This window comes from Cryptomeria japonica, chromosome 9 (assembly GCF_030272615.1).
Source record: "Cryptomeria japonica chromosome 9, Sugi_1.0, whole genome shotgun sequence".
Classification (NCBI taxonomy): domain Eukaryota; kingdom Viridiplantae; phylum Streptophyta; class Pinopsida; order Cupressales; family Cupressaceae; genus Cryptomeria; species Cryptomeria japonica.
The window spans coordinates 230528257-230543292 of NC_081413.1; positions in this window are offsets into that span (position 1 = coordinate 230528257).

Here is a 15036-nt window from a genome sequence, read left to right on the forward strand (position 1 = left end):
GGTGTGAGACAATTTTAACATTCTGCCTCTTCATCATAAACAAGCAACCATCCTTTAGACTGGTTTGTACTTTACTGATAGACCTTTATTATTTATGCTCACCCTTACGTGGATCTCCATCATGCTGGTTGACATCAGTGACAACTTAGTGCCAAAATACCAATAGCTATGACGGAAATTTTGAGAGGGATTTAAGGTTGATCAAAAGTTATTGAAACAACCCAAAGAAGAGGGCAACATATTGAAGATGTGAGTGATGATGTGGAAGAAAAAGTAGCTAGAGAACAAGAAGTAAATCCACTGGCAAACAATTTGGATGAAGAAAAGTTTAGAAGAGTATTGTCTAGAGTGAATACTAGACCATATTCTACCCCACCAAATTATGATGGCAATTTGGATTCAGATGAATTGTTGGATTGCATCACACAAATGGAAATGTATTTGGATTTTGAAGGCACTGCAGAAGATAGAAAGGTGAGGTATGCTTGTACTAAGTTGAAAGGTTGTGCATCTCTTTGCTAGGAACATTTGCAGATAGATAGAAAAAGAAAAGGTAAAGGGATGATCAAATCTTGGGAGTGGATGGTTAGTAAGTTGAAATCAAAGTTTATGCCTGCCAATTATCAAGTGAATCTATTTTAGAAGTTACAAAACCTGAAGTAGAAGGAATCTACTGTGAAGGAGTATACCAAAGTATTTTACAAGTTGAATATCATATTCTGACATACTGATGATGAGATTGAAAAAGTTGCTAGGTACTTGAATGGGTTGCAGATGTCTATACAAGATGAACTTAGTTTAATAAAGTTGTAGTGTTGAGGAATCTTATCAATATGCCCTAAAATAGAAGAGAATTTGAATAAAAGAAATGAGCATTAGCAAAGAGGTAGAAGTGGAAGGTTTTCCAGAGGAATATTTCCAAGAGGAAGAAGCTATTCCTGAGAAAGAGGACCCTATGTAGATTAGAATACAGATAAGAAAGTTAGAATAGAAGGTAGTTGATACTAGAAGGATGATAGAAATTTTTACCATAGAAGAGAACCTGATGGATAGAGGAGAAGGGCATTGTTCTTTTGAATGTAAGAAGATCAAGAACACTAGGAGAGTACCCCAGGTAGAAGAAGACCATATCAAATCAACTAATTGTAAAGCAGAAAATCGTTCGAACCCTAGTTGCTCTCCCCTCTTCTAACTCCAAGGAGAGAGAAGGGAGGTTGCTAGGGTTGATGGTTTTCACTTAGGGGAGACTTTACATTCAAAAGAGGGGTTAAAACCCACAAGATCCAATCCCACACAAGGAAAGATTGGATTCTAGATGAGTTTCAAGGGTTAAGACAACAAGGCTACCCTCTTTTGTAAAGAATGTGCATAGAATGATCAAGCTAGGAATGCATAGAAAGTGAGAAAGATTCGCTTATAAACTGAGATAGGGATATAGGATGAAGCTGCGGACCTAGAATTAGCAGTAAAATGTCGATACAGCGCTGTCCTGCAAATTTGAGCAAAAGTTGACGGGATGATGGCGCCCGGCGTGCACACGGTCCTCCGAAAAATCCGCGAAACAAAGGGGGATCTGTTCGTCTCTGCACAAGCATTCCAGATCTTCAATTTCAGCCACGTACCTACAACCTACACACAGAAAAGTGAAGATGATTGGGGGGTTAGGGATTAGGGGTTTGCCTTTAGGTCAAACCCCAGTTTTGGAATTAACCAAGAAATGAGAAATTGCTGTAAATGTAAATGACTGTAATGTAAAACAAGTACTAATACCTTGTTGTAAGGATGTTTGTATCCTTATGTGCGAAGGTATAGATGTTGTTGTTTGTTGTATGTTGTATGTTGCATATTGTAGTATGTGATCTCCTCTTCAATGGTTGAATCCTTGTCTTGAATGCAACACTTAGCCTTGAATGGAGACTTAGAAGGAATACTTGAAGGAATGCTTGAATGCTTGAATGCTTGAATGCTTGAGTATCGTTTCCACATATATTCATCTTCTACCCAAAATGAGAGAGAAAATGTCATTTATATACTTGCCAATTAGGGTTGATAGACTGATTTTCCCGACCTTAGGCCGACCAGGAAATGATATTTTCCAATTTGCAAACAAAAAGACCCGAAGTCCCATAGGAGACCACGCCCAAAATAGGGCCAGGGACCAGGGCGCTAGGCGCCATGGTCCTGGGGGACCAGGGCGCTGGGCGCCCTGGCCCTGAAGGACCAGGGCACTGGGTGCTCTGGTCCCACCTCCCGGGACAGCAGGGTGCAAAGGAGGTTCAAGCCAGGGTGCTTGAAAAATGCAGTTTTTAGTGTCATAAATAGGTTTCGGGGTCTCCATTCAGGTTGCGTGTTGCATCACCATCGTGAAGACCGAAATGCAGTCGAAATTGCAAGTGTCGCAATTTCAGGACGCTACATTTAGCCCCCACTTTAGCGGGAGTATAGGCATACGCTCATACTTCTGGTAAAGTACAAGGAAACAACATTGAAAGACTTTCACCATGTCAAGGAGGCAAGACACACCAAGCCCCCAGTGGAGTAAGGATCTTACGACTTCGATTGACAAAGTAAAAGGGAAGATCACGAGAGAGAACCATGACTGTCAGTAGTAAGGTTCCCTCACTATGAGTCATGTAATAAAAATACCAAAAATTTTCAAGGCAAAGCTAAGTTTGCCAAGAAGTTTTCAAGTATCCTGAAGGGATAGATAGGGTGTATGCCCCCCTACGTTAAAGCAATCGCACACACCTCAACGGTGATGATTGCTTTAACGTAGTGATACACATAAGAAATGAGAAGGGAAAGGAGCATGTTATCACAAAGATTTAGCCCCCAAGTGTGAGATAAACCCAAGGATAATAGACACAAAACACAAAGCACGAGGTGACTTCGCTTTCCTCAGGGTCAGTATGTTGTATGATAAGTCATGTATATCATATGTATACATAATTGTTCTTCATTCCCCAATTAAGGAAGGTCACCTAGAAGAAGGGAACACATGTGTCTTTTGAGTCAACATGAGAGAGACCTAAATAGATCTCAATGCTTTGCATCGTCCTCAAGTAGACAACACTAAGGACAATGAATAGAAGAATGAGAATAACATATAGAAGAAGTAACGAAAGAGGAGGAGAGAATCTGCTATGCTAATGAAACTAGTCTAGCATGTCATCTACCCCCCGATCTTGCTGATCAATGTTTCAGGAAGGCAGGGAACACGCTAGAGGAGGAACATCCAACATAGCAGATGGAGCTATCACAAGATCCAAACAAGGGCTATGTTCATGTTCCAAGCCACGTTGTTCTTGTCTAGGAGCTAGGATAAGTGCTTTAGAAAATTCGTTAGATAAATGGTTATCAATATCAACAAGTTCATATTCACTATCAGAAGAAGGAGAAGCAACATTTTCATCATGAATAACATTTTCATCTATAGCATCATCAAGATTTATAAAAATAGGTCTTTAACTCGCACAGGATCAAGATCATCATGCATCTTATGTTTAGGAGATTTTGGCTCAATTTCTGATTGAGGAGAAAATGGAATAATGCTTGTTGAAGGTGTTTTTGGGGATTGTAGAGTTTGAGAAGCAACTGCCTGAGGTCTAACTTCATCGACGTTCACGTGCAGAACAATTTCGTCTAGTCTTAGTAGGAAGTGGAGAAGATTGAGGAGGAGGAATGTTCTCATCCTTATCACTTGGGTGTTTAGGTTGTGGTCTCTTAGGCTGAATAATAGGAGAAGAGGAAGGTCTCTTCTCTCTATAAAAAGAAGGAGGAGGAACTGATCCATATAAAGGAGGAATGTTTGGTTTAGGAAGAAGACCAAGTCCATCATGACGAGGAGGTATAGGTCTACTTTTAGAAGGTTTATTAGGCATAGACATAGTCACATCCATAGGGATGGGTTGGGAATCTTCTTGAGGAAAGACATTAGTTTTATCTTTCAAAGGAAGAACTTCCTTCTCAAGAACAATAGGAGTATCAAGTTTGGGTGTTCGACGTTCACTTAGAGATAGGATCATATCTGTTCTCCACTTTTGATAAGATTTGAAAAGATGATCACTTCGCGGAGGAAGAGATTGGAATTGTTTAGGCCAAAAATAATCAATAGGAACACTAGAAGTTCTTTCAGCTGGTTTAAAGAGACTATGATTGACAGTAACAACTTCACCATTATGGGGAAATTTCAAACACTTGTGAATAGGAGAAGCAATAGCTTTCATGGAAGATAGCCGAGGATAGCCAAGCTTCACACGAAATTGTTCGGATGAAGGAATAATAGCAAAGTTCACATCAAGAGATTTGTTATGGACCTCAATAGGTAATGTAATAGAACCAATTGCAGGAGAAGAAAATGCATCAAATAATTTCACAACCACATCTGTTTTGTCATAGATCACTTGATTCAATTGCAAAGTAAAAAGAAATTCTTTAGTAATAACATTAACCATGCACGAAGGATCAATAAACACTCCACGGCAAGGTGTATTCTTGACTTTTGCAACTATGTATAAAGGACCATCAGGTGCCCTGATAGTTTCACTAGAATCAAATGTGATGGAAGGTTCTTTAGGGTTTTCTTGCTACTCTACAAAGTTAATCACATTTGGAGTTATAGACACAAGACCATCAGATGATAAAGAGGAATCATTAGTCTCAATCGCATTAGAGGTATGGGAAGGTAATGGATCAGTAAAAATCTGAAGATTTTGGTTAGGAGGAGCTACAGATGTGTTGCCTTTATCATTCACTCCAGAAACAGAGATAGTATTATTATCAATCAAATCTTTAATTTTATCCTTTAAAGAAAAACATTTTTCAGTATCATGCCCAGGTTGACGATGAAATTGACAAAAAGATTTGTGATCAAAATAAGGTGAATTAATCTTTGCAGGATCAATTTGCCTTATAGGAGGAAGAGTAAGCACATTTTGTTCCAATAACTTATTCATAATACTATGCAATGATTCATTCAAAGGAGTATACTTTCTTCGTTTCTTGAAAAATTTAGAAATAGGAGACAGACCTGATGCTACATTCACATTGTTGTTGATGATGTTTTCATTGAATTTGATGGAATCTCAGTTCGGTTTAAACTTTCGAAATGGTTGTTGACTGCTATCACCCTTATCACTCGGAGCCATAGGATGTGATTGTTCCATTTGACTCACAGTCAGTTGATAATTGTGAAGAGTTGCACACAACTGTTGGAAAGAAGTAAACTCAGAAAACAGAAGTTTGTCTCGAATATCTTTTTGTAAATTAGAAATAAAGATTCTTTGAATATCATTGTCAGGCACTGGAAAAGAAATTTGAGCATACAAATGCTTATATCTACCAATGAAATCAGTCACTTTTTCTTTAACACCTTGTTTACAATGCATTAAATCAATCAAAGCAACCTTAGGACTTATATTGTTTTGAAATTGTTGAATGAAACCATTTGCAAGTTGTTCGAAAGAAGTAATAGAATAAGAAGGCAACGAGCAATACCATTGTAGGGCTTTTTCTCTTAATGTTCTAGTAAACAATTTTGCCAGCAACCTTTGGTCATAAGCAAAATCAGTACATATTGTTTGAAAAGTCTTAACATGTGTTAGAGGATCTCCTTTACCATTATATAGCTCCAAATGCGGGATTTCAACATGTTTAGGAGGGATAGCTTGAACAATGTCAAGAGAAAGTGGGCTCGCAACATCAAATGTGGGCACACTAAACTTAGATTGATTCATAGAGGCAATGTGTTGCTGTAAAGAAGAGATAGTTCGTGCAAGATTATTAATGGTCGCTTCAGTCGAGGAATTCATATTACATGTGTTAGATTGAGATGGAGGTGTTATGTTATTGAAAGAAGGTAAAGAGTAAGGTGGTGGGACACTATGATAGTTAGTCATAGGAGAGGATTGGAAAAGAGGAACACTACAAGGAGGAATAGAATGGTTGAATGAATTGCCCCCTTGCGTTATGTTCATTTGTGGAGATATAGTAGGAACACTCATTGAAGGAATGTATGAGGAAGTTGGATTAAATGAAGGAAGAGGGTTAATTGAAGAAGAAGGATTGCCCCCATGATTGGTGATCATAGGTGGAATGTCTTGTATTGAAGTAGCCATTATGTTTGATGTAAAGGTAGGTATGCTAGCAATATAAGTTGTCAAAGGAATAGAATGATTGACTTGAGTGGGAGGTTGTGTATAACCTAAAGTTTTAGCACAACTCTTTATAGGCATCACATTCGAATCCACAATGTGTGCAATACCACGCAAAATATCAATTCCATTCTTATCACTTTGAAGCATATGTTTTAGACCCTCAATTAAAGGAAGAGCTTGACTATCAGGGTATTCTTGAGACATCCATTGTCGAAAATTGTCAAATTGATTATCCAATTTTGAAAGTTGTTCTATAGAAACCTCATGGAGAGCTTCTTCATCATTAGGAGGATTAGAGGAATTACCCATGTCCTCATTAAAAAGGCTACTCAAATTAGGTTCCATCTCCTCGGTAATTAAACCTCGGAAAGACTTAATTCTACGGCTTCATCTAACGGGAATAGTGTAAGTAGGGCTTATTGTTGTAAAACTCATGCACTAGAGAGAGAGAGAGAAGATTTTGAATTTTAGAGGTAGCAATTTTCAGTAAAATTAGCCAATCTTCTAGATTTAAGCCGTTAAATGCAATCACGACAATCTCCCGAAATTTCGGAAAAAATGTCCGGGACCATGGCGCTCGGAGTGCACACGGTCCTTGCAACTTTTTTCAAAATTTGCAGGGATGAAAGTTATGATGATTTTAAAGTTAATCTGAAAAAATTGAGTGATTTTACGATCTGTAGATAGGTCAAATTAAAGTTGCAATCTCAAAATTGAACACTACCAAGATTGTCGAAAAATGCAAAATTTGAATTTTGAAAAAGAGAGGGAAATTGAAATTTTGAATTTTATGATTTTAGAGGGAATGTCAAAAGCAATGCAAGTTTTGAAATTTAAAAATTGACTCAATTTCACGCAAAATTCAATTTTGAAAGCGGAAATCAAAGTTGTTGTAATTAAGTACTTAATTTCAAAAGTCACAAATTGCAAGAATTTGAATAAAGCACTGAAATTTCGAATGAATGCAAACACACTTTTCAGATTTAGGACAGTAAGAACACAATTTTGACACAAAATTTCAATTTCAACAATTTTTGAATAATTAGAAGCCTTAATCCAAGCAATCACAAGACCAACTTTGACTATAATTTTGAAAGTGTTATAATTGATAAAATCAGCCAAAATTCTGGATTTTAGTAGGAAAATACAGTAAGATCTAGCTCCCGAAATTTCGGAAAAAATGTCGGGGACGATGGCGCTTGGAGTGCACACGGTCCTTGCAACTTTTTTCCAAATTTTCAGGGATGAAAGATATTGTGATTTTATTGTGGAATCCAAAGTTACAGCCGATTTGGAGATGTTTTGATCAGTGAAATTGTCGGACAAAGGTTGAATCAAGAGGGTTTCAAAAATTAGGGTTTTGACACTTAACCACTTAATTTTCAAAATTAAAGCACAAATATGATTTGATAATTTGCAATAGAAGGGTAGATCTGAAACAAGCATTAACAATTAGACATTTCACAAGCTCAATTACTAAAAAGAAAATTTTAGGGTTTTTATGCAGTCAACCTATAAAATTTTGCAAAAGATCAAACATGGAAATGTAAGCAAGGAACCAATTTTCAGATCTAACCATGAATAATCAGAAAGGATGTTCATGTCGGGTTCACCAAAATGTAAAGCGGAAAATCGATCGAACCCTAGTTGCTCTCCCCTCTTCTAACTCCAAGGAGAGAGAAGGGAGGTTGCTAGGGTTGATGGTTTTCACTTAGGGGTGACTTTACATTCAAAAGAGGGGTTGAAACCCACAAGATCCAATCCCACACAAGGCAAGATTGGATTCTAGATGAGTTTCAAGGGCTAAGACAACAAGGCTACCCTCTTTTGTAAAGAATGTGCATAGAATGATCAAGCTAGGAATGCATAGAAAGTGAGAAAGATTCGCTTATAAACTGAGATAGGGATATAGGATGAAGCTGCAGACCTGGAATTAGCAGTAAAATGTTGATATGGCGCTGTCCTGCAAATTTGAGAAAAAGTTGACGGGACGATGGCGCCCGGCGTGCACATGGTCCTCCGAAAAATCTGCGAAACGAAGGGGGATCTGTTCATCTCTGCACAAGGATTCTAGATCTTCAATTTCAGCCGCGTACCTGCAACCTACACATAGAAAAGCGAAGACGATTGGGGGATTAGGGATTAGGGGTTTGCCTTTAGGTCAAACCCTGGTTTTGGAATTAACCAAGAAATGAGAAATTACTGTAAATGTAAATGACTGTAATGTAAAACAAGTACTAATACCTTGTTGTAAGGATGTTTGTATCCTTATGTGCGAAGGTATAGATGTTGTTGTTTGTTGTATGTTGTATGTTGTATGTTGTAGTATGTGATCTCCTCTTCAATGGTTGAATCCTTGTCTTGAATGCAACACTTAGCCTTGAATGGAGACTTAGAAGGAATACTTGAAGGAATGCTTGAATGCTTGAATGCTTGAATGCTTGAGTATCGTTTCCACATATATTCATCTTCTACCCAAAATGAGAGAGAAAATGTCGTTTATATACTTGCCAGTTAGGGTTGATAGACTGATTTTCCCGACCTTAGGCCAACCAGGAAATGATATTTTCCAATTTGCAAACAAAAAGACCTGAAGTCCCATAGGAGACTAGGCCCAAAATAGGGCCAGGGACTAGGGCGCTAGGCGCCATGGTCCTAGGGGACCAGGGCGCTGGGCGCCCTGGCCCTGAAGGACCAGGGCGCTGGGCGCTATGGTCCCACCTCCCGGGATAGCAGGGTGCAAAGGAGGTTCAGGCCAGGGTGCTTGAAAAATGTAGTTTTTAGTGTCATAAATAGGTTTTGGGGTCTCCATTTAGGTTGCGTGTTGCGTCGCCATCGTGAAGACCGAAATGCAGTCGAAATTGCAAGTGTCGCAATTTTAGGATGCTACACTAATAAACTAGAAGATTAAGAATTACTTATGATGAGGAGAGATTTCTATCATACCAGAGAAGATGAAGAGCCCTTACAGAGAAGGAATTTGTTCGAGATCAAATGTAAGGTATTTGGTAAGTGTTGTAAAGTTATAATTGATAGTGGTAGTTCAAATAATCTTGTTTTGGAGGAGATGGTGAATAATCTGAATTTTGAAAGATTGAAGCACCTTAAGCCTTATTAGATAGTATGGATTCAAGATGATAATGTAAGATACTAGTAAGTGAACAATGTTTGGTGAAATTGATGATTGGATCTTATCATGATGAAGTTTTGTGTGATATTATGCCTATTGATATTTGTCAAATTTTGTTGGGAATACCTTCGTAGTATGATAGACAAGAAATACATGATGGGATGAAAAATATATACACTATTGTTGCAAATGGGATGAAGCAGACCTAAAATTGTGACACTTGCAATTTCAACCGCATTTGGGTCTTCACGATGGCGACGCAACATGGAACCTGAATGGAGACCCTAAAACTTGTCCATGACATCAAAAATTGCATTTTCCAGCACCCTGGCCTAATCCTCCTTGCACCCCGCTGTCCCTGGAGGTGGGACCATGGCGCCCAGCGCCCTGGTCCCTGGCCCTATTTTGGGCCCAGTATCTTATGGGGCTTCGGGTCTTTTAGTTTGCAAATTGGAAAATATTATTTCCTGGTCGGCCTAAGGTCGGAAAAATCAGTCTATCAAACCCTAATTGGCAAGTATATAAACTACATTTCCTCTCCCATTTTGGCAAGTATGGTTCAAAGTGGGAAATTAATATGCCCTTATTTTGCTATGATATTTGCAAACCAAGAAAATATGATAACTCTCCAGGAATAGACATTTCAAACTCTGATTGCATCTGATCAGTAAATTATTTGCATAGAATATCTTTATTGCCTCCATATATGATATCATCTACATATATAACAAGAATGATCATGTGGTCTCCATACACCTCAATGTACAAGTTTCTATCAATGTTTCCCTTTTTAAACCCTTGTTGATGTAAGTACTTATCCAACCTAGAATACAATGCTCTAAGTTCCTACTTTAGACCATATAATGCCTTTCTTAATCTGCAGACAAAATTCTTATCCTCATGTAGTTGAAATCCTTTAGGTTGCTCTATGTACACCTCCTCTTCTAGATTTCCATTTAAGAAAGCAGATTTGACATCCCTTTGGTATACCTTGTACTCTTTGAGTGCAGAGAATGCCAAGAAAATTCTTATTACCTCAAGTCTTTCAACTAGTACAAATGTTTCTTCAAAATCTATGCCCTCTACTTTAGCATATCCCTTGCATAAAAGCCTTCCCATGTCTTCTTCATTCATCTTGTTCCTATAGACCCATTTGTCCCAATGATATTTTTGTCTACAAGTCTAGGAACCAATTCCCATGTTTTGTTCTTCTCAATCTACTGCAATTCTTCTTCCATATCCTTTATCCACTTCTCACTCTTGTTGGCCTCATCATATGTTCCAAGGTTCCATTTCAGTCATAAGGCAGAAATTTACTTGCTCAATGTTCCTTTCTCTCCTTCTAGTTTGTACACCATCATTCTTGTTACCAATGATTTTATCCTTAGGGTGATTATTTTTCACATATCTATTTGGGGCTTTTCTTGGTACTTCTTCTTCATGTTCACTCTCAAACTGATCTTCATCTTCAACATATGGTTCTTCCATTTTAATCACTAATTTTTTCTTTCCTTTGTGCATATCCTCATCAATTCTCACATGTACACCCTTAATTACTTTCTTGAGTCTTTTGTTGAAACACTTATAGGCCTTACTATGACTAGAGTAGTCTAAGGAGATACCTTCATCACTTTTGGATTCAAATCTACCCAATCCATCTTCATTTCTTTTGATGAAACATTTGTTTCCAAACACCTTGAAATACTTGATTGAGGGTCTCCTATCATACCATAGTTCATAAGGTGTCATATTTTAGTTCACCCTTAGTTGTACCCTATTTAAGGTGTATACAACTGTGTGAATTGCATCTTTCCAATAGACACCAGGTAGATTGGCTTCATTTAATATTGTCCTTGCCATTTATTTGATGGTTCTATTATTCCTTTCCATAGAACCATTTTTGTTGTGGTGTCCTAGGGTTTGAATACTATCATCTGATTGCATGTCTTTCATTGCAGTTTTCAAATTCATTTGATGCAAACTCACCTCCACTGTCTAACCTTAGACATTTCAGCTTATATCCATTTTCCTTTTCTACCATCATTTTGAAGATTTTGAATCTCTCAAATTCTTGTGACTTTTCTTGCAAGAAGGTGACCCATGTAATCCTTGAAAAATCATCTATGATCAACATGAAGTATCTTTCTCCATTTAGGGCTCTTGTTCTAGTAGGCCCACATAAAGTAATATGCACAAGCTCAAGAGGTCTTGTAGTTGAGTATTCTTTTGTCTCAAGGTTGACCTTTATTTTCTTACCTCTTTGACATTCATCATAGAAGGTACTATATGGCTTAATAATTTGAGGTATGTTTCTTACATACCCTTTCTTTCTTATCTTAACAAGATTATCAAAATTGATGTGACCTAGTATTCTATGCAATAACCAACTCTCATCAGCTTGTCCCATCATGCATTGGGACACAAAACATTCCTTCAAGTTGTATACATTTCTATCTATTCTTTTACCTTCTACAACTAGTTTACCATTACTCTCTTTCCCAATTTCATAGCCCTTGGAATCAAATGTAAACTTATATCCTTTATCACACATGTGACTCACACTTAGTAGATTATGTTTCAGACCTTCCACATAATAAACATCATGAGCTTTCAGCTTACCATTAATGTTTAGTGTACCTTTACCCTTGATTTTGATTGATGAGTTGTCTCCAAACCTTACTAAACCACAATTATAATCTTAAAGTTTAATAAATTTCTTCTTGTCTCCAATCATGTCATTGGAGTAGCCACTATGTAGCACCCACAAGTTTTTCCTTTCAGCATGTAGGGTAGTTTGAACAATCAAACTTGACTCAATGTTATCTTTATCCTTTTCTGCCCAAACTTGTTTTGATTCTTTCTTACTTTCTATTGTTGTTTCTTGACCTGGATTGACTCTTGATTCTAATGTTGATAGAGACTTTTTTTGCTATGCAGTCCTTAGCTTACAGTGTTTTGTAATATGACCCAAATTTTGACAATGATAGCATTTAACATTTACATTGAATGATGAATTTTAAAAATATATTTTAGGATTGAGATACATTTCTCCTTCATTCATAACTCCTATGACCATACACATTACATCCATAACAAATAACATTCATATCCCTAAGAGAAACAAATTGATTTCTAGTTTCAAAACTGGGTGGACACCTATGCATATGATTACAATTAACAATTCAATGACCATAAGTGTTACATTTATAGCAGTAGCCATTGAATTGAGGTACATACCAATCACTGTTGAAGTTGTCTCCTTGGAGTGGCATAGTTCGGTCTTCTTGAGCTCTTCCTTCTTGTATCCTTGACCTTTGTGAAGCCTCCATTAGCAACATTTTCTTTTCTTTTAGGATTAGCATGCTGGTTCATTGACTGATTCTTTGTAGCAGCAACATATGTCTTCATCTCATTGGGCTTGCTGACTATGAAGATTTGTTTGAACTCACCTTCACTTGAAGAGGTGAAGTGTATCTCCTTGTCTAATGAATATTTACTATTAGAACATTGTCCATTTTAAAATCCAACACCATTGATGTCCTTGTTGTTCTTTTTCTTACTTAATATTTTGTCTTATGATTCGTTGCTCCCATCATACTTAATCCTCATGTTTAGTTCATCTTTATTCTCTTCCAATTCTCTTCTTAAATTTACAAGGTCTTCTTACAATTTTTGACACTCCTTGTCCTTCCTTTCTAAATCTAATTTTATTACTTCATACATCCTTTTTGTTTCTTCCAACCGGATTAAAAAATCTTAAATTGTTGTCTTTGACTCCTCAAGTGATTTGTTTAGTAGGTCTTGTTCTTCAATAGTGGCATTCTTGTACTTTTTATATCCCTTTCTCACTTTTCTAAGTTCTTCTAGTGCACTCACAATTTCACCTTCCAAGTCTAGTTTAGCTTCAATTTCCTCTTCGTCATCATCAACAATATGTTCATTAGATAACTCTCCCTGTGCCATGAAAATATTGACTTCACTTTCACCTTCACTACATCAATCTTCAGAAATAATTTCTTCATCAGAGGCATCATCTTGAAATGTGTAAAGACTGCTCTTTTTCCTGAAATTTCTTCTCCTTGGGGTATAAGATGTTTTTATATTTTCCTTGCTAAAAGCCTTCATATTTTTATTTTCCTCTTCATCCTTTTCTCCATAAGGGTACTTAGATGCAAAGTGTCCAATTTTTCCATAGTTGAAACATCTGAAAGGCGACTTAACTTTGTACTTTCCAGAACCTCTCTTTTAGCTTTCTTACAAAGTTTGCCACAATAGCATTAGAAACATTTTCATATTCATTTGTAGTTTGTTCTTTTCCTTTTTGTGTGGTACTGAAGGCAACCTCTCTCTTTGTAGATTCAACACTAGCTGTCCTCATTTCATAGGCTGATAGAGAACCAAACAATTCATTTTTAGATCTTTAGCTTCTTGAATAGCAGAAACATTTTGTGTCATATCTTGTAGTCAATGATCTCAAGACCTTTTTGGCAGTGACTTCATCTATGAGATCTTCTCAAAGTCCTCTTATTGCTCTCACAATCTCATCCACTCTTTGTAGATAATCAGCTATCTTTTTTTCCTCTTTCATTTTCAAATTTTCAAATTGAGTTCTTAAATTTTGTAGTTTGGCATCTTTCAATTTAGTATCACCTTCATATATTGTTTGTAGCTTATCCCATGTTTCTTTTTCCAAAGTGCAATGCATGAATTTAACAAACTCTATATCAAATAGACCACTTAATATAACATTCTTAGCCTTTACATTATTTTCATACTCCCTTTTAGCATCAAGATCGGTAGGGTGCACTTGAGGAATAATATATCCATTTTTTACTAACATTGAGAGATCAAACCCAAGGGAAGACAAATATGTCTCCATTATTCTACTCCAAAAGGAATAGTTAGTTCCATCAAACATAGGTTCTCTGGAGGAGGACTCATATCTAGCTATTGTGTTCACAAGACAAGATCTACCCAACCTAGAGAAAGATTTACAGTAAGGGAATCCAAGGCTCTAATACCAATTGAACACAAATGGACATTCAGAGGGGAGGTGAATCTATGTATTTTTAAATTTTAACTATGTATGTAAATACAAAAACTACAAAATAATTAAGAGCACACACACACACAAATTAAACCACAACACTAGATTTACGAGGAAAACCCAAAGTTGGAAAAACCTCGGTGAGAATATTTGTTGAAGTGTATTGCTCCAATCCAGCCTCATAGTAAATAACAAAATACAAAGTTCAAGGCACCAACCAAAGGAGCACCAACCCCTGAACTTTAGGTCACCAACTCAAGGAGTACCAACCCCTAATTTTATGAACACCTACTCAAGGAGCACCTACCCATGCTCTGTGCACCCACTCAAAGATTTACAATGATTATCAAAAAATTATAATGCAATGATGAAACCTTGTTACAAATGAGTTTTGAAACACATACCAATTTCTCATAACATGAGAATGAATTGCTCTTCTTTCTAGATCTCTTCCTTTGTTTCTTCCACTTCCTCTATTTGGTAGTCTTCTCCTCTCTATTGTAGCTTCACCTTTTAGGATACTCTAGTTTTTCTCTGTTCTTACTTTCTCCACCTCTTTAAATTTCTCTTTTCTTTCAGTAGAAACACCACATACTCAACTCCATAGCACATACTCTACACAGTCGACTTGTTGAGATATTTCTTTTTCTATCTCTATCTTTGTCTCAACAACCACACCTACCAATGTCAAATCTCATCACTTC